Source organism: Culex pipiens, chromosome 3, assembly GCF_016801865.2.
Source record: "Culex pipiens pallens isolate TS chromosome 3, TS_CPP_V2, whole genome shotgun sequence".
In the NCBI taxonomy this organism is placed as follows: Eukaryota; Metazoa; Arthropoda; class Insecta; order Diptera; family Culicidae; genus Culex; species Culex pipiens.
Genome location: NC_068939.1, coordinates 73,345,869 through 73,367,729, shown reverse-complemented (window position 1 = coordinate 73,367,729; position 21,861 = coordinate 73,345,869). Strand labels below are relative to the sequence as shown.

General features: G+C 34.4%; 1 protein-coding gene and 1 long non-coding RNA gene across 2 annotated transcripts in view; both read left to right on the top strand.

The window, feature by feature from the left end:
* Window positions 1-21,861, top strand: part of LOC120416585 (cAMP-dependent protein kinase type I regulatory subunit) — a 132,777-nt gene that overhangs the window by 45,399 nt on the left and 65,517 nt on the right. The gene's annotated exons all lie outside the window — the stretch shown is intronic.
* On the top strand, window positions 11,385-20,505 carry LOC128093420 (uncharacterized). The gene is made up of 2 exons (XR_008212446.1): window positions 11,385-16,356; window positions 18,611-20,505. It is a non-coding gene; the product is annotated as an uncharacterized LOC128093420 (long non-coding RNA).

Sequence of the window (21,861 nt, the reverse complement as noted above, 5' to 3'; positions counted from 1 at the left end):
ATTGATTTCGAAAAGATCGAAAAATTTCATGAAAGTTTTATTTTTAAACATTGAAAATCGCACCATTAGTTGCTGAGATATCGACATAAGAAAATTATGGGTTGTTTGGGTAGTAAACATCCATTTTTCTGTTTTAAAATCTTTGCATGGCAATATCTCAGCAACAAAGCAACAAAAAAATTTCTCAGCATTTCAAAAATATGTTTTTTCAAAATTGGGCAAACATGGGCACTAAATTTTTTAAATTAATAACTGTAACTATTTTTAAAAAAAGTTACCTAAAAATAGCTATAACTTGAAAACGGTGCATTTTATGAAAATTTCACTAATGTACTTTTAGATTGCAAATTCGATTTTACATCGAAAAATAAAATTGAAATTATGTTGCGGTCAATATTCCGATTTTTTTTTAATCAGTATTGATTCAAAAATTCATAACTCAAACAACGTTTTTTTGCCCGTTCTGGAAATTTCTGAAAACATGGCAAAATAAAAAAAAATAAAAATAGTGTTTTTTTTTGCAAATCATGTTTTAGTGACAAAAAGTGAAATTAAAAATCAGCAAAGTAAATTACCATTTATAATTTTTTTCAGTGTAGTCCTTATCCATACCTACAACTTTGCCGAAGACACCAAATCGACCAAAAATTTCTTCAAAAGATACAGATTTTTTAATTTTCATTGCTGCCAAATTTGTATGAAAAACTATATGGACAAACTAATGATGCAAAATGGCTTGGGCACCAAAAAAGGTTTCAGACGGATTAAAAAAATCAAAAATTAAAATTTAAGAATAAAGACCGATTTTGTATAGAATTGCTCGAAAATCGATTTGCAGGCCAAGGGTGCATGATACTGATGATACTCGTCGGTTGACAACACCCAGGCGAGGAACATCCCGGGAGGAGCCCAACTACATCCGTAGTGCTGTTTGGACAAAACAGCATGGCTCTGGTTCCTTGCAAGTGTCCTATTTTCTTACCTCCACGTTGGCTTGGTTTAGTCATCATGATGACAAGGTGTAACCTAGCTGGTGGCCTGTGGAAACGACTCGTAAACCTTTGACCAGCGAGGGTCAGAGTAGAGGCGGCTAAAAGAAAGGGGCGCGTCAATGTGGGAAAGGGAAGTAATTTGTGATTGTAGACGGTATTGTTGTGATTCGCAGTATGTTGAGTCAACTGCTGTGGATGTACCTGAAACATCGCACAACGGGGTTTCTGTTCTCTTCATTCTCAGCTACCACCTATCTTCTGTTTATTTTGTTTCACTGATTTGCTAACGCGGCTTCTGTTTACTATGCTCCATTTGATTTCGATTTTACTTATTTGATTCTCTTATTTCTCAACGCTTTTTCACTCTATTTTACCAATTGATGCTGTAACAAACTATCTTCTTTCCCTTAATTTGGCAGCGATGTCAATTTTGTGCCTTTCTTTATTTATCTATTTGAATAATTTCTCATCTTCCCTGTAAGTTGCCCTCAATAAATCTAAGCTTGTTTGTTACCTCTATTTATTAACTATTGTTAATTTCTTTATCTACTTCATAAATTATTATCTTTCTTTTATTATTGATTCGTTACATAGTATATTTCCTTCACTTTCCATTGTTTTGAAACTTCACCTTTTTCTTAAGCAAGTGAGGTTCGAGCCCTTACTCAATTTATGGAATGATTAAAGGATTAACACAAATATTACTATTATACTTTTGAAAAACTTTTTTAAAATGCTTAGGACCAAAATATTGTAACAAAACACCGCGACAGAAGAAAAAGCAACATATTAACACGACTCAACAATAGGGAAGATTTCAGGAGAAAACAATACACAGTAAATAACAATTAGTTTTTGAATTCAAACTAAAAATATAACAGTTTTTGCTTTAATGAAAGTTGTTAGGCACACTTTAAATGGTTAGGCGCTTATACTTACATCAAACCCTACGTAATGTACCACCCCCGGCCGAGTTAAAATGCGTAACCGGAAAAGAAGGTGTGCATGCCTGGCACGAACACTCAAAGCGTGTTCTAGCGTGCTGCTCGTACTGACTCAGAGCAAGGGTGAGATGTAGGTGTAAGGGCAGTGCGTGTTCGTCGGGAACCTAGTGCATAAGATCGGTCAAGGCCCGTTCTTACACTGAAAATTGCGAATTGCGAATTGCTCGAAAATCGATTTCGTGTCTTTGGAAAAGTTGTAGACAACGCGCTAAAAATCATTCTTTTAGTCATGGACATCCAAATTGTTTAAGTTTTACTCTTACTTTAAATTGATTTTGCTATCGACTACGTGTTTTGATAAATTTAAAAAAGATTGAGCTAAAATTTGGAATTTATTTTACATTTTTTTCTTCAGTTGTTTAAATAAGCAATTATCTACGATTTAAGATTTTTGATCCAACTTTTGGTTGCTGAGATATTACTTCAAAATAAATACAAAAAAAAATATTGAATAAGTTAATTTTTCAATCTTTTCAATATCTTTGAAATTATTAATACTGGAACGCCCAACGCATGTCCAATATACACGGATGCCAAAGCCTCCCTAAAACGTTGGAACGGTAACTTCAACTCACAGGTTTTCGGGCTTGTCTCCGCGGATTTTCGGGCGATTTTTTTCACTAGAGCAAACAAAAGTTGGAACGACGTTTTTGATCGCATAAATTACAGATTTGATCATATCGAGTTCTGCAAAGTTTAAGGATCATCTAGACATCATACATAGTTCACTCAAAAAAAAATGTCCCGGTTGGTTGAGTTATGCCCGAGAACCAGCGAGTTGAAAATACCGTTCCATCTTTTTTAAGGAGTTTTATTTATGTTGATCTTTAACGGCATTGTATTGAAATTTATTTCACAAATTGATATCGGCATTTAAAAATTAAGTGACTCTTTAAAACTTAAATTATTTTAATGTGTTTATATATTTGAGTGGTTTTATCTCAAATATGAAGTTGAGGGTATAGTATATTTTCTCAGCTTAAAGAAAAACTAATATTTTCAAGAAAGGGCACCTTTGCCCTCCATTTTTTTAATCTTTAAATTAATTGAGAAACAAAAACAATGTTTGCTTGAAGCTCGTTTTTTTTCTCTAAAAATCTAAAATGTTTGCCCATGTTTCTCTTTGGCTCAAGAGATGGTCCCTATTAACATAAAAAAAAACTAAAAAAAAAACCTACAACTTTGACGACGTGTATTTTATGAAATGTTATGTAATATAACAATCCAAATTGTGTAACCCATGAAATAAGGAATATATTTTAGACCAAAATATTCATCAAATTTTTTGGTGAATCTTAAAGTATGTATCGTTCGTTTTTTCGTTACTGGTTATTTTTTAATGTTAGACGTTTCACTTGCAAATGAGGTAGTGAAACTGAAATTTTGCGCCATAATCCTGAAATTGGGGTTTTTAGTTTCTTTGTACTTAAAAAAATATTGCATGAGAGAGGAGATACAAGATATCTTGAATTTGTTTTAAGTGCCAAAAGGAAATCTTTCGATTAAGATTCTTCAATCACTTATAGGACCAACTACAGTAATTAGCTAAGATCTGAGATTTAAAAAAAAATTCGCAGAGAATCATTTTTAGACACTTCATTTATAATACATATTAAGTTTTTTGCCTTGTTACGAAAATCTTATAAAATTGTCAGCAATATTTATTTTTTAAGTTGTTCCAAAATAGAACTATCGAAGACTACATCTACTTTCAATGCAAATTTGCAATCACATTTTTAGCTACTTGATACCATCAACAAAAAAAATGAAATTGTGTGTAATTCAATATTGAATTGGAAAATATTAAGACATTGAAATATAAGTAATAATTTTAAACACAATAATTGTATGGTTTTGAAGTGTAACAAAAAATGTATGCATAAAAGTAAATTCAAAGCGCGTATTTTTTTGTTTTTTTTTAAGAAAAGATTTTTTTTAAAGGCCACGTGGTCAGCCGTCGACCCCCCCCCCTCCCCCCCATGGCTTTTCGTGGTTTTTTTCGGTCGGATTTCAGACCCCCTCCCCCCCCCTAAGGAGACCACGTGGTTTATGCACGACCCCCAGCTTTCTTGAAATCACCACCATCATTAAGAGTAGATGAAGCTCGCTCGAAAAACTTCAGAAGTATTCGTAAAATAAAAAAAAAACTAGGGGAAATGTACCCATTTTAATCAGCCATTTTAATCAGCCGTTCGGCCAATTCTCATCTTTTTTGCCGTTTTGCGCTATTAAATCAACATTTTCAGATGTATCAACAATGCAGAGTTGCTTGCTCACTTTTGTTTGAGCTATTTATTACTTTGGAACAGTCAAAAACACTTTAGGAAAGCTGTAATTCATGATCAAAGTGCTGATAGGCCGATAATAGAAATAGGCTGAGAAATGGTATATTTCCCCTACATTGAATTTAAAATCGAGCGAAAGCAGTGGTGCCAGCGTAGGAATAAAATTTTAATGAGCCCTTGGACGTACTAAACGACGCAAATTATTCATGACAGTGACACGCAGCAGCAGCGAAGAATTGCGAGAATGTTTCATATTTAGCGTTTTTTTTTGCTGCAGCAAAAGGCTCTGTTGGGCAGAAAGAGAGTGAGTTTGCATGTTGGGCTTTTCTAAAGTATTGTCCTGTAATGTTCTGCGAACAAGTTAGTTGCTTGAAGCACGGGGAATGTTGTTAGAGACAAAGCAAAAAGTGAGCTTTATTAGATTTGTAACATGGTCCGTGTCCGTTTGCGGAACTGTGATTTGTGCAGATGATTTTTTTTTTAATTTCATACATGATTTAAAAGAAAATATTGAATAAAAAACGTAGCTTAATCCAATTTAAGGTGGATTGTGCCTTCCTTACATTCAAAAAGTTAATAACTAAAGAGCCTCAAAAAAGAGTATAAATTAGACTTATTTTTATCAAAATATCTGAGATCCGGCCTAGAAAGTGTATAAATAACACTTAAGTGGCTATAACTTTTGATAGGGTCATCAGATCTTCAACGTCATTGGAAAGGCCTTTTGATAACCTATACAAAGACAGGTCGCGTGGTGGATCCGGACAACGTTTTCATCAAAATATTTGAGATCCCGCCTCCAAAAAGTGCATAAATAACACTTAAGTGCTTATTACTTTTGATAGGATTGTCAGATTTTCAATGTTTTGGGCTCGTTGGAATGGTCTTTTAAATACCTTTTTAAAAATGTATAGCATGACAAAAACCACCCTTTTTACAATCTTCCGGACTTTATTCGAAATCGATTTTTTAGCATAACTTTTGAAGTACTTTACTAAACTTCATAATATTAACTAGGGTTTTGTGGGACCTCAAGATGGATCGAATGAGATCAAAACGGTCAAAATCGGTTCTGCCAATCCGGAGATAATCGTGTGCATATTTTTCGGTGCACGGACTCACATCCAGACACACGCAAAGACATTTGTACAGAATTTGATTCTAGGTCGATAGGTATACGTGAAGGTGGGTCTACGAGGTCTAATAAAGAAGTTAATTTTTCGTGTGATTTTATAGCCTTTCCTCATTGAGGTGAGGAAGGCAAAAACGATGAAAGTAATGACCAAACGATTACGTTATTGGACTATTTCCTCCAACTCGCCCAAAATTCAATTGTGTACATTCAAATGTTTCCAAGATCGAGGCCAAACCCCTGCCCCTTTTCGAGATATTTAAAGTTCAAAATTGTATCTATTTCATCGTTTTTGGCAATAACAAACCAACCAATTTTGACTTTATTTGGATAGAAAGTTAGTATTAATGACCTCTACAAATATCTAGAAGACACTAATTCGCTAGGTTGAAATCCTGAATTAATTAGTCACAAAACTATTGAGCAACTTTCTAAGAAATCGGTATTTTTTTAATTTTAATTTTCATATTTTTTAATTCGGCTGAAATTTTGTGGTGCATTTCTTATGCCCCAAGAGGCCATTTTGTATCATTAGTTTGTCCATTTAATTTTCCATACAAATTTGGCAGCTGTCCATACACAAATGATAAATTTTTAGATCGATTTGGTGTCTTCGGCAATGTTGTAGGTATGGATAAAGACTACACTGAAAAAAAGGGTACAAGGTAAATTTTTGGTGATTTTTTATTTCACTTTTTGGCACTACAAATTGATTTGCGAAAAACACTGTTTTTATTTATTTTTTTATTTTTTGGCATGTTTTTTTTTATTTTTTGACATCAATTTTTCAGAAATTTCCAGAATGGGCAAAAAATCTTAGACCGAGTTATGATTTTTTGAATCAATACTGATTTAAAAAAAAAAACAATCGAAATATTGGTGGCAAAAAATTTTCAACTTAATTTTTCGATGTAAAATCTAATTTGGAATCACTAAATTTTGAAATTTTGATAAAGTGCACCGTTTTTAAGTTATAGCCATTTTAGGTAACTTTTGAGATAATAGTCACAGCTATTCATTTTTTAAAATTAGTGCCTATGTTTGCCCAAGTTTGGAATATTTTTTTCCCTTCTGGGTCAATGCAGATTTGAAAAGTACATTATATTTCCCATAAAATGACATGTTCCAAAAAAAATTACAGTCAAGTAACGGAAGATGGGAGAATTTTTAAAACTTTTTTAGTGTTTTTTTTTCGATGAAAAGTACGTTTTTTCGGAATTCTGAGTACGCTATCAAATCGGGCGTCTAATTTTACATAAAAGTCCCTTTTACACCAAATTTCTATTCATTACCGTTTCAGGCTGCAAGTTATTGAAAAATACCTCTTTTTTCGCATGTTCAAAAATGGAAGGGGTCGTACCGCCTCTCCGTTACGAGATATCAAAAAACGGACCTCGGATTCGTGATCAAGGCCAAAGTTACCCCTAAGGACAAAGTTTCACGCAAATCGAAGAGGGGTCGGGGCAACTTTTCCCGATTTCGTGTGAGTTGGTAGAGAATTACCCAATATTTATTTTACACCCAGCACTTTTACACGCAGCTGGATTACTACTTTTTTTGCTGTGTAGTGGTATGGCACTTTTGTCCGTTACCGACAATTATCTACATTACCGACTGCAGTTTGCTGGTATTGAGAAAAAAAAACATGTTCACACGAGGATCGAACCAGCAACTTCTTGGTTGGTATACGTTACGTTCCCACTGCGCCGTGGAGCGCTTGATGAAGTGAGACGGATAGAGCACAAGAACATTCTTCACTTCACTGCAGATCTCTGAAACGTTTACACTTGGACAAAAGTGATACATGAGCTTGCTGCAAAACTGTTATAAAATGTAACATTTTCTGCAGCTAATCCACTGTTGCAGATTTTAATGTATATTTTTCCTGTGGGTGTAGAATATAATTGCATTAGAGGTGGGTAAAAAAAGAGCGAACCGCTCCAAGAGCCGGTTCACTGAAATGAGCGAACGAGCCGTGGCTCACAAAAAAAGAATCGTGGTTCTTTTTTAAACTCCGGTCTTTTTAAAGAACCGTTTCAAGATGGTATGATTTTTGTTTTTAATTTTTTTTTGAGAATTGAAAATGCAATTTCAAATATTTCAATGCTTATAAAAAATAATCCCAAAAGTAAATAATTTTCTAAACGAACTGAAAAAAAATCATTGTTCAACTGATTGTATATTAAAGTATTACCCGAATACAAATTTGAGTATTTCAAATTGCATAAGCTGTTAAATATTACCAAAAATCTACTGAATAGTTTAGACATTTGGAAAAAAATAAATCCTTTTGTCCGATTGAACTTTAGCGTTAATAAACATTATCGATTAAATCAGAATGTAGAAAAAAGGTCACAGGATATTTTCTCCAAAAATAGTATCAGCATTAGTTCTATTATTGCAGAAATAAACGCAATTTTAAAATAAATGTTTAGGTTCGAGTAAACATTTTAACATAGATACCACCAAGACCTATCGTTTAAGGGCATCTTCTCGTTTTCAGTTTTAATTTTTTTTATCAAATAATTTATAAAAGTCCAATGTGAAAAAACTTATAAAATCACACGATTCTTTAAAAAACCTTTTCATACAAATTTTGAAAAAGAGCTAAAGAGCCGTTCAAAAGAGCGGCTCTTTTTAATGAGCGAACGAAAATGAGCGGCTCCTAAAAAAGAGCGGTTTTGCCCACCTCTAAATTGCATATTAACAATCATAAAAGATTCCTTAAATCATTGACTTAATCATTTTCTCAAGGATGACCGACAACTTTCTTCCACCCTTCCATCAGCATGACGAGCCCAATTTATCGGGTCCTCAACCCTTCCAAAGCATTAATTTGATTAATCCATCAAAACCAACCTGATTTCTAACATACTTTTTTTTGGAAGGCAAAGCAAAATCACTCGTCATTGACCGACGACCGCCCAGTGAAGTGACGTATGGGCCGGAACTCTCCCAAGGAAAGACGTCACCGCCACGATTTTCCAATCCCTTCTGGCCATCAAGGTCAAGACCACCACCCCATATATGAGAGGCGAAAAAAAAAACTCCCTCGGAAAAGCCATTCAGGAAAGAAAATTTATTCAAATGGCACTTTTCTCACGCGACGAGGCCCCGCGAGCTTTTTTTCACACACACTCACTTTTCCACTGTTGCTTGTGGTTCGCCAGGGACGATGGCAAGCTTAACAGGTCGTTAGAGCTTTGTTTTTCTTCGGTGGGTGAGGGCAGGAAAACCGCCACAGCAGCGTTGGTCAAAATGAATAATTTACGAGGGCTGTTTAGGTGTAGCCTAGCACACTAGTCGGTGCCTTCGGGAGTTAAACTTACACATTTATAAAACAGAAAGGGTACCCATTTTTAGCTTTAAATGTATATTTAGAATTCGTGCCAAAACGATTGCACTCAAAGTATAAAAGTAAGACCTTTTTCTAGAAGGACCCTTAACATCCACTAAAACCTTTGAACTTCAAAAGGTCGACTTGACCCTATCCAAATATGTTTCGTTTCGACAGAGGTCGACAGGATCAGCGCGGTCAAATAGGAGGGGTTTACACACCTTACTGAAACAAAACATCCACCTTCCAAGCTGTTGCTCCACCGTTCGGGGGCATTTCAAAATTTTGGACAATCCTCCGGGGAAAACTCCCACGTGCCGCACGTCACACAAACGATGATGAATTTTTCCACCTTGCTCCTCCATCAGAAATACAAAACATGGACGTGTCGGGATGTTGAAGGATGATGTTTTTTTCTTTCAGGTTAGAGCGTCCAATTTCCCGTCCCGGGAAAAAAATTCCAGGGAATTCCCGGGATTTCCCGGAAAAAAATATTTCCCGTTTCCCGGGAAATTTGTAAATTTCCCGGGAATTCCCGAAATACAAGCAGAAGTATACATTTTCCTACCTTTTTGGCACCAATGTTTTGAAATTATACAAAAAATAATAATTGGAGAACCTGATTTGATTTTATTTATTTCCATCTACTTTAATCAGCTTGTCTGTGAATTTCATGTCAAGGTTTAATTCAGATAATATTTATTTCTGAAGCATTCACCACTAGGAATATTGTTTGCTTATATGTTGGACCACAAATCTTACGCTGTTTTGGAATGAATATAAACTATTTTATTTTTGAGAACCTTTTTAATGGTTTTTTTGTAATATCATTTGAAAATAAGATATTTACATATTCCGGCCTAGATCAACATTGAGATTTGTTTGACTTTTTTTACCTTGAACATGTTGGATGGAAATTGAACTGATATAATTAAATTTAAAAAAAAAGGTTTGTGAGAAGAATTTGTTTCTGAGTATTCGAGAAATTACAGATTGAAGATATAAATTTATGAAGCACGTGAGCTACCAAGGGCGTCAGACGGTTATATATGAAAAAATATCGTTGAATTTCAATCACTTTTAAATAATAAAAATTATTTTAATCTAGTTAATTTATTAGGCTGAATACCATTTAACTAAAATCATATCATAAAACCATGAAAAACCATTAAAAAATAACTTCGTGTCATATGAAATTTACCCAAAGAATGCAACTATATTTCAAAAACTCGCTCCAAATGTTTGCAAACTTTGAGTTGTGATTTCATGAAATAGTGTTTCAAGTTAAAAAGCGCTAGAAAGTAGATTTCAAAGTTAAATTCAATGTTTATTTATTTATTCACAAGTTAAATTTTTAGTTTGTTTTTTTTTTTTTTTTTTTTTTATTTTAGCTTTATGGTTACTGAGACAAATTTCAAAGCAATTTTATGGTTGTGGAGCATAAAATTGCTTTGATTTACAAAAATCCTTCTCAACAAAAATACCAATAATATTTTCATTCATTTGGGACTAGAGGGTGACGAGCGGGAATTCCCGGGAAAAATTTCCCGATTTTCGGACCTCTCGATTCCCGGGAAATTCGGTCAAGACTCCCGGGAAATTTTATACTTATAAATATCGAAGCAAAATTATACAATTCTAAATTGTATAGAACATGATGTCAATAAGTCATTTTGTGTTTCATGTCAACCTCAATATTCAATTATAATTTAGAAAAACAATTGTTAACATTCGGGCTTTCCTGATAACTGTTAATATTTCTTTAATTAATATTTACAGTTAACCTTAAAAAGGAAAAAAAAGTTTAATTTGTTGTTTTTAATTCGTTGTTTTTCATATTGCAAATATTCCGATACTGGGAAATTATACATAAGCTATTAGCTTCACAAAAATCATGCAACAAGCTTGTGAAACTTTTTGAAAATTACTCAGTGCGAATAAAGATTTGTTAACATTTTAAACTACAATTTTGAGTCAGAAAAAGCTCAAGAAACGATCTTGTATTTGCAGATTCAGAAAATAAATCAAAAGGTGAATATAGTTTCTCGGGAAATTTGTTGAAAATTTCCCGTTTCCCGGGAATTTTGTAACCCCGGGAAATTGGACGCTCTATTTCAGGTGAATGTTAGGTTGGTTCACGATTAAGGTGTTTCATAAAATGTAACTTTCTAGGAATGTTTTGGGATTTTTTTCTCATCTAGAAAGTTATTAGGAATTTCATTGCATGTTATTTTGTGTGACAGACCAAAATTGTATGTCTTTTATTTTTTGAGTTTCAATTTTTTTAACATGATTATTTTACATAGAAACTCAAAATATGAATTAAAATCGATATTTTGACAATTTGACTCAATTCGGAGGGCAGACATTTTTTGAATTTCGTTAGGGTGATCACTTACACTTTTCCCTTGAAAATTATCTCAACCTGGCAATGCAACCTGGCTTACGTTCTTTTTTCATAGTTCCATTTTAACATTGTTCATTTTTAACCTTAAAATGGCTATTACTTTTGACACAAAATTATTTTTTCAAAAACGAAATTGTTTGTTTTTTAGAGCTTTAAAAGTGGAGCAATTCGCTGAGATTTCGGTCATTCTTTTTTTTTTGTCTTTTTTTAATCCGGCTAAAATGTTTTTGGTGGTTTTGTTATGCCCAAAGAAGCCATTTTGCATCACTAGTTTGTCCATATAATTTTCCATACAAATTTAGCAGCTGTCCATACAAAAATGATGTGTCCATACAAAAAAAAAAAACTGTATCTTTTGAAGCAATTTTTTGGTCGATTTGGTGTCTTGGACAAAGTTGTAGGTATGGACAAGGACTACACTGAAAAAATGATGCACGGTAAATTTTTTTAAAAGATTTTTAATTTCTTTTTTGTCCCTAAAACTTGATTTGCAAAAAAACCCTATTTTTATTTTATTTTTTTTTTTATTTGTTTTAGAGGACATCAAATGCCAACTTTTCAGAAATTTCCAGAACGGGCAAAAAATCTTTAACCAAGTTATGAGTTTTTAAATCAATGCTCATTTTTTCAAATAATCGAAATATTGATCGCACAAATTTTTCAACTTCATTTTTACATGTAAAATCGAATTTGCAATTAAAACGTACTTCAGTAAAAATTTGATAAAGTGCACCGTTTTGAAGTTAAAGTCATTTCAAATAAGTTTTTTTTTTCAAATAGTCGAAGTTATTCATTTTTTAAAATTAGTGTCCATGTTTGCCCACCTCTGAAGAAAATATTTTTGAAAAGCTGACAAAATTCTCTATGTTTTACTTTTGTAAACTTAGTTGATACGACCCTTAGTTGCTGAAATATTGCCATGCAAAGGTTTAAAAACAGGAAAATTGATGTTTTCTAATTATCACCCAAACAACCCACATGTTAGTATTAATTTAAATTTTTTGAAAATAGTATTTTCGAAATGATCGGAAAATTTCACGAAAGTTCATATTTTTATATTGAAAATAGGACCATTAGTTGCTGAGATATCGACATTAGAAAATGATGGGTTGTTTGGGTGAGACTAAGAAAACATCAATTTTCTTGTTTCAAACCTTTGCATGGCAATATCTCAGCAACTAAAGGTCGTATCAACAAAGTTGAAATAAGCAAAATATAGAGAATTATCTCAGCTTTTCAATTTTTTCAAAGGGGGGCAAACATGGGCACTAATTTTAAAAAATGAATAACTTCTAATCTAATCTAATCTAATCAGACCCTAGCGCAGCCAATCTTTCGAAGGGATCCTGGAGAGTGCCTTAGGTTAGATGACGCCTAGCACTCTTCTTGTCATTCATTAACATTTGTAGTGCGCCATTGCACCGGAATGCATTGAAACATCACAAGCGTTAAAGCGGCCAGGCCTACTGCGTAAAGCCGTATCGCAGAGATGACTCGTAATTGGGTTGAGTTTGAGCACTGAGTGTTCGAACAACAACACAATTCTGAATCGACAGGGGAGGAAGAAGCGTGGGGACACACCACCATACGCTCCGAGATTTTTGGTTGTATTCGTTGGGAGCACCATGCTAAGAAGGTTTGGTACTCCGGGACCCTCTGGGATGGGACATTGTATTTCCACGAATGCCCTGGACACTATTTGCCGTGGTTATAGCGCCACAACTCGCTCTTTTAAAAAATGAATAACTTCGACTATTTTCAAAAAAGTTACCTAAAATGTCTGTAACTTGAAAACGGTGCACTTTATCAAAATTTCGCTGAAGTACTTTTTGATTGCAAATTTATTTTAAATCGAAAAGTTATAACTCGTTCAAAGATTTTTTGCCCATTCTTGAAATTTCTGAAAAGTTGGCCTTTGATGTCCCCTTAAACATATCATAAAACAAAAAATAAAATAAAAATAATGTTTTTTTTTGCAAATAAATTTTTAGGTCCCCCTCCCCCCTTCAAAATCGCTCCAAAAAATCAGGGGACAAAAATTTTTTTTTCAAAAAACTTCCAAATTTTAAGGGAATCAGGTATCTAATCAACTGGAAACAATTTTAAACGCATTTTTCCGCGTTTCAAATCATATTTAGCATGATGATTTTTTTTTTCAATTTTTGTGTAATTCCAATGTACAGCACCGCAAAAAGTTTTTTTTTCGGCGAAAAAAAAAAATATTTTCGATACTCTGATATTTTGAAAACTAATGATTGCAAATCAACTGGGCAGGTGTAAAATGCATTTTAAAACAATTTTTTCATTCAAATGTTAATACCATGGCTTGTTATTTAAATTTTTATATATTTTTTATTTTGTTGTCCCCCCCCCCCCTCGACTGTGGCCAGAGTCGAGGGACATAAACTTCAAAAAATATTTGCAATGGCCTAAGTGACAAAAAATAAAAAATCACCAATTTTTTTTATTACCGTGTATCATTTTTTTTTCAGTGTAGTCCTTATCCATACCTACAACCACGGGATTGGAACTCGTCTGAAAAACCTGTATCATTTTCTCATTCGAAACAGTGGCACCACGTGGTGGTAGCTGCCCTGTTTATTACACTGCGAAATTATCCATGGCTAATCCAAGGAACCAGGAGGTGTCAACAAAAATGTCCGTCCAAAAGCAGTGCTGCAAAAAAAAAAAAATATTTTTAACAAATTTTCGAACAAATCAGCAACGAATTACAAGTTTGACAGTCGAACTACACTTAAAAGTTGGTTTTGTTATTTGTTTTTGCAAAACCGAACATTTTGTAACAAAATTGCCAAAAATATTCGTAATCACCTTTTGCCTCTTGGTGGCGCTTTGTGTTAGTATGTGCGTGGTCGATGTTTGCGGGCGTGCACGCAGAACACAGAACAGTGAGAACTAGCGAAAATGCCTCACTTTCTTCTGATACAAGTCGCCATATTGAAATTGCTTGAAGATTCATACCCGTGCTACAACTTAGCCGAAGACACCAAATCGATCAAAAAATCATTTTTGAATTTTCATGCAAAAATTTTGTATGGACGCTGGAAAACTATATGGACAAACTAATGATGCAAAATGGCCTCTTTGGGCTAACCAAAGAAATCAAAAAAGTGTCAGCCGGATTAAAAATAAAAAAGAAGACCAATTGGGTAGGTCGGTGCTCAGTGCTCAGAATTTAACTTTTCTCTTAACTGAATCCTGAACCGCCCTAATTGCTAAACATTAACAACTATTTTGAAAAATTTTGCTTAGTTCTTAATTTAAACATTTTTTTTTTGCTTATAGAACAAAAACACAAATTTCCGCCATTTGAAATGTTACGGGTAGTTAAAAAAATATTGTACAGATAAAATTCACAAAACATGTAAAAAACTAAATTCGTTGCAAGTATTTTACAAAGTTATAACCACCCTAATTTTCAACCAAGCCAGAAATTTCCTCTACGCATTTTCAACAACTCTTCTAAAGACCAAGCTCCAAAACTTCACCATTTTACGAAAAATCGAATCTTTTGAGTTATTCGAAATCTGACTTAAGGGGTTACATACATGTAAATCGTCAAAAATGTCAATGGTTGGTATTGGCACACACTCAAACTTTTTTAAATTTGTTTTCAGGGCATTAACATACACATTTTTAACAATTATCAACATAAATTTGAAGACATTTCGTTGCATCATTGCCTAGATATAGCTATTTTAAGTTAGAAGTTTCAAAAAACGGGTGCCACGATATCTCAACACTGCTTCGACCAAATGGGCTCAAATTTTTTGTGAAGACTCATTAAACCGGTCCTGTGTGCATGACGAAGGCCGATTTAAAAAAAGTTTATTTAAAAAAAAGATAAAAATATTTTTGTGTTTTTCATATAAAAAATCGTCAGTTTTTGATTTTTGTATTTTTTTAAAAAGCAAAATTTCAAAATCGGGCTTCGTCATGCACACGGAATATATGTTGAGAGTCTTCACCCCAAATTTCAGCCAATTTTTTCCATCCAATCTCGAGATATCGTGGCACCCGTAAATAAACTCGGTGTTTCGAGAAAAAAGCTCACAAAGTTTGACAGTCCGCTTTGCGCATGGCAGAACTTTAAACTTAAATCGTCTTCTACTCACTTAAATCATGACATATCTTCATGAAACTTTCAGGAGTGATTAAAATTCATCTTGTTAAAGGATTTAATAAATATTCGGAAATATGAAAAAATAGATATTCTACATGTATGTAACCCCTTAACACGAAAACTATGTGTTTTGGTGCAAATATGAAAAATAAACATGAAAACATAAAAATAACATAAACAAAAACTTCTAGAATGCGTATTCAATTTATAAAAAAAAAGACAATTGTTTTAAAAACTCTGTACTGCTACAATGATGTAACAACAACACACCATGACTAGATTCCAATCGCATGGCTGGCCAACCGGAAGTGAATCAATTCGAAACTTAATTTGACCGTTTGCAGATGGAAATGCTTCGGGGACGAAAATTGGAAATGGGCAACCGTGCCGAGAACAAAACAGAGTGCGAAAATTGATTTATTCCGTTCGTCTCCGGATTGGTAAAGTCTGTTACGAGTGTGATTGGATCTTGGAAAGTTTAAGGAAGATGTGCAGTGTGATATGGAGTTACAAAAAATATTTGTTCGAGCATTCCTCAATATAATGGAGTCGCACGGTAATTGGTTGATTTAATGCCTTTGCGTGATTCAGCTGGCAATAATTTGTCGATTCTACCCATAGAATTGCTCGGTCAACCCCCAGGTGTTTTGCATAAACTCATAGTCAGCGTTATATTGGTCAAGGGGGGAGGGTGGCAATGACTATTTTTACCCCATTATTGCCATCATCACTCTTGACCACGCAATGCCACGTTGAAACGGTGCAATGTCCACCTATTTTATGGCCCCCATTAAACGGGGGTTCTGATTTTTGGCTTGGAATCCGCGAGGAGCGTTTGCGGTTTTGTTGAAAACGGTTGAATAGTGGAAGAGTTATGGGTTAGTTAAAACCATTGTTGAAAATTTCATGAAGTGTAATTAATGAAGAAGATTGAACGTGTGGGATAAGCATCCAGAGAACTAATTTGATGGAAATTTTTGGTTTTTCAGAATTACTGAAACCGTTAATCATGGAGACTCACTCACTACCAAACTTTTTTACTTACTCAGGTACAGGTGACCGATTCTTAGCGCTTGTTTACCAGGCAGTCATTTTTTCAAGTTGTACTTTGGATGGTTCTGATAATTTTCCATGTTTTCCAACTATTTGAACCACACAAAAAACATATTTCCACACCAAAGTTCTTATTCTAAACATATCTGTGAGCAGAAGTTGTAAAATGTATAAACGCTGAAAATTTTTAATTTTCCCAACTTTTTTAAATAATTGCTCAAATCAATCGATGGAATGCAGATATTTAATCATTCTAAACGGAATTTTATAGTAAAATGACTCTTTTATAAGCCCTCTTGTTGACAAAAGCAGATTCTGTAGGTATAACATTATACAGGACATTTAAAAAGGGGGTATATAGAAGCGTTGTCCCGTCACGAAAAATGACAATTGTTTAATTTGCAATCGTTCTTGAAATTGGATTTGCATCATATTTTGGATTCTCTTCGTACTCGAAAAACCCTTTAAAATGCTTATTAGAAATCGAAAATTGGTCAAAAGGAACCAGAGTTACGACTGACGCAAGTTTGCGTTGTCCCGTCACGCCAATTTTTTGGTCAAGGCACGAATTCAAAAAAAGATGCTCATTTGTCGTGTCTAAAAGCAAATCGTGTAACAGGTCAGTTTTTGATCGATCTAGACTAAATCGACCCTCCTGAATCCAAATTTGCCTGTTGATTTTCCTGAGTCTCAAAGGGAAGCGAGATATTCAAGATGGCGTCTAATATGGCGGCTGAATGGAAAAACCACCATAAAAGGATTTTTAGGTTCAATCAACTAGTCAAATTTAACTAATTTGGGGTCGCTGAACTCGAATATGAGCCATATAATACTCCAAAGTACTCAGGGAATGTACAATCCAAGATGGCGGCCAAGATGGCGAACCTAGAATATTGAAAATGTTTATACAGAAATGTAATAGGCAGTCAACATGTCAAATTTAATTAATTTGGGGATGCTGAACTCGAATATAATCCTTAGAATACTCTAAAGTCCTTGGAACAGTCTGTGCGGCATAATGCCAAATACGTTGACAAATAAATAAATAAGTACTCAGGGAATGCAATTCAATTTTCTAGCTTCGCCATATAGGCCGCCATCTTGGATTGCACATTCCCTGAGTACTTTAAAGTATTATATGGCTTATATTCGAGTTCAGCGACCCCAAATTTGTTAAATTTGACTAGTTGATTGCCTGTTAATCCTGAAAAAAAATCAAATTTTCTAGCTTCGCCATATTGGCCGCCATGTTGGATTGCACATTATCTTAAAACTTTGTAGTATTATATGGCTCATATTAAAGTTCAGCGATCCCAAATTAGTTAAATTTGATCCGTGATTGCCTGTTACATATCTGAAAAAAATATATCTTTTTTTAGCTTCGCCATATTGGCCGCCATCTTGGATTGCACATTCCCTGAGTACTTTGGAGTATTCTATGGCACATATTCAAGTTCAGCGACCCCAAATTAGTTGAATTTGAACCGTTGATTGCATGTTACACATCTGAAAAAAAATCAAATTTTCTAGTTTCGCCATATTGGCCGCCATCTTGGATTTCACATTCCCTGAGTATTTTGGAATATTCTAGGGCTCATATTCGAGTTCAGCAACCCTTTGTTGAATTTGACCTGCTCATTGCCGGTAACATTTCTTTATAAAATATCGAATATTCTAGCACCGCCATATTGGCCGCCATCTTGGATTGCACATTCCCTGAATACTTTGGAGTATTCTAGGAGTCATATTCGAGCTCAGCGACCCTAAATTAGTTAAAGTTGACTAGTCAGTAGAGATTTTCACAATTGCTTCATTTCGTGACGGGACAACGCGAGCAAAACCCTCTTTTGCAAAATATCTGCGTTGTCCCGTCACGAAAAGAAGTACCTGTCAAATCAACAAAATTTCACGAAATTGGGTGGTCTACGAAGCAAAATCTTCGTTTTTCAATTTAGAAACAACTGCAGAAAAAGGTTTTTTCAAACACTTACTAGGAGAGCAGAGTTCTTGACTTTTGTGTATAAAAATCAAAATGATCCAATTGTACGATGTTGTCCCGTCACGCTACATTTGTATCTCACTTGACTCAAACTTTGTGTTTTTAAATATTTGCTGGAGTGAATCTTATTGGAAATTTAATGTACTTTCCAAATTTGTATAAATATTGGTACCTTTTCCCACAGATTTTAAAGTTAACAGCAAAAAACTGAAAACATATGCGTACAAACGTTGTCCCGTCACGAAAGAATCGGTCAGGTATAGGTTTACTCCGTTACAAGGTATTTCAGCATCTTTCCACTGATTAATAATCAATTATGGAGGCGATAACCATGATTAATACTCAATTTTCCTCTTTAACACGACCTCTGCGAACGCAGGATATCGCTAACATCGCATCTTCCTCCCGCTTCTTGGAAAAGCCCCAGGCCCCGTATTGGTGAGGCTTGATGTAGTTTTAGCAATCAAGCAATTTCTCAAACAATTAGTCTTCGTCAGCCCCGGTAATGAACCATCTGTGCGCGGCGCTCGTCTTCCAATCTGAAGTTCTTATCCTTGCCAGATAGCAAGAGCAAGGTCGTCTTCCGGTAGGGGTTGAGGGAAGGGAGAAAATTTATTCACTCGATGAATTAGAAGCGCCCTCTATCGATCCACTAACACTCCTCTTCCGAGTAGGTACTTACTAGAGAAGGAGGTATTGCCTCTCTATCGTTCATAAACAACATACGGAAACCGGAAGAACGCCCTTAATTTATAATGCTCACTCTCCAAGTGGGTACTTTCCACGATCCTTGCGTGTAACTTTCAAGGGTAATTCCGTGGCGTTCAGGCATGTGCAACGCTCGAGAAACTTACAACTTCTTCAACCAACTATTGATGAAAAAGAATCCTAAAACCTACGTAATTGGTGTACCAAGTCAGTGATCACGGAAAGCAATTAAAAGTTTTTCTTGCAACAACCGTGTTCCTGCAAGCTTGAGCATGGTAAATCTTTATTCTGGCCGTTAATTTTCCGTTGGCTGGACGTGGTCGTTCTCCCCATTGCCCTTGGGGATTTCGCCTCAAACTTTGCGCAAAGCTTGATTGGGCTTTGTGTTGATGAAGATTCGTTAAGTCTCTGGCCCCGAGGAACCCGCCTGACCTTTTGAGCAAAGCACCTGGCGAGATAATGAGGTGCATACTGCATTGTATTTAAGAATAATCATTTATCATTTATAGATATTTTCAATTTCCATTTGAAAAAAGGAAATTGCTAAATATTGACAACCATTTCAAAAAAGTTTAGCTTAGTTCTTAATTTGAAGAAATGATTTTATGCTTAATGGTCGAAAACACTGATTTCCGCCATTTTACATGTTACGGTTAACGTGAAAACTTCCATCATTGTCATGATTTTTTGTTCAAAGATATAAATTTTGCGTCGCTTTCAATATTTTGACAAAATTCCTTCAACAAGTTGTTTAGAATAGTGCCCTACACATGCTGATTCCTTTTGGTAACGATTACTCCATTCCTTGTAAAGTTATGGAAATCGTCATTAATCAATGATTGTCAACTAGGACGTCAATGACTGTGCCGCAAAATTATATAAATTTTGAAGCACAATTGATTTAGATCAAAAATTCTTTCAGTGGCTTCAAGAAGGCAACAACCGGCACATGCTGATTCCTTTTGGTGCTGAAATTCGTTAAATTGAATTTTCTACAGGATATTTTATAGTGATGATAAATTTTCTTCGAAAATGATCAACGGCTTCACCTTAATTAAAAAAAATATTGTAAAGATAAAATTGTTTTACATATTTTACTTTTTAACATAAAAATTAACAAAAAATGTTATAATAAAACAAGCCTTACCCAACAAACTTCGTTCTTCCTTTTTTTCGTTTGTTGACGTTTTGAAGTTTTTATGCTTATTCAGCCTCCTGTGATCAAAATTTGATTTTACGTAACTTTTCCCATACAATCCACAGATTTCCGGAATCGGTTCCAGAGTTGCCAAAATTGTTACTTTTTGGCGTAAGAACTTTCGTTGGAATTATACGAACCCAACGCAACAAAGAGCACCTCGATCCGACGTTCCGTGTTGAATTGATTCGCGTTCGAACAAAACCGTCGAAATTTTTTATATATATAGAAGAAGATAATATTGAATGTGTGGCCCTTCTGAAATGTTAGTCTCGATTTAAATTTTTTGAAAATATTGTTTTCAAAAAGATCGGAAACTTTCACGAATGCTTCATATTTTAACATTGAAAATCGGACCATTTGTTGCTGAGATATCGACATTGGAAAATGGTGGGTTGTTTGGGTGAGACTTCGAAAACATTAATTTTCCTGTTTTTAAACTTTTGCATGGCAATATCTCAGGGTCGTGTCAACAAAGTTTAAAAAAGCAAAATATAGAGAATTTTCTCAGCTTTTGAAAAATATTTTTTTCAAAAGTGGGCAAATATGTGCACTAACTAAAAAAAAACTGCGACTATTTTCAAAAAAGTCACCTAAAAATGGCTATAATTTGAAAACGGTGCAATTTATCAAAATTTCACTAGAGTACTTTTTGATTGCAAATTCGAATTTACATCGAAAAACAAACTGAACAAACTGAAAATTTTTTGCGACCAATATTTCGATTTTTTGAAAAAATCAGTATTGATAAAATTCACATCGGTCAAAGACTTTTTGCACAACCTGCAAATTTCTGAAAAGTTCGCATTTGATGACCCCTAAAACATTTCAGAAAATAAAAAAAATTAAATACTGTTTTTGTACAAATCGATTTTTAGTGACAAAAAGTGTAATTGAAAATAAAAAAAATTACTGTGTATCATTTTTTTTTCAGTGTAGTTCTTATCCATACCTTCACTTTTGCCGAAGACACCAAATCGATCAAAAAATTCCTTCAAAAGATACAGATTTTTGAATTTTCATACATAATTTGTATATGAGCAGCTGCCTAATTTGGATGGAAAATTATATGGAAAAACTAACTTAATCCACCTATGTGGTTGATGCCTTCCTCACTTTTTACCAACAATGGGTAATATGAGTGGTTTGGACACATATTCCAGCTATTTTTTTAGGTCCAGAAAAATAAGTACACAGATATAACTTAAGTTGGCATAACTCGAGACAGGGTTGCCAGATCTTCAATAATGAAAACTCGTTGGAAAGGTCTCTCAATTACCTAACCAACGATGGGTCGTATGATGGATCCGGACATCATTTGCATACCTTTAAGTGAGATCCGGCTTCAAAAAAGTACATAAATATCACTTAAGTGGTCATAACTCGAGACAGGGTTGCCAGATCTTCAATGTTGTGGACTGGTTGGAAATTTCTCTCGATTATCTAACCAACGATGGGTCGGATGATGGATCCGGACATCGTTTACATGCATTTAAGTGAGATCCGGCTTCAAAAAAGTACATAAATATCACTTAAGTGGTCATAACTCGAGACAGGGTTGCCAGATCTTCAATGTTGTGGACTCGTTGGAAAGATCTCTTG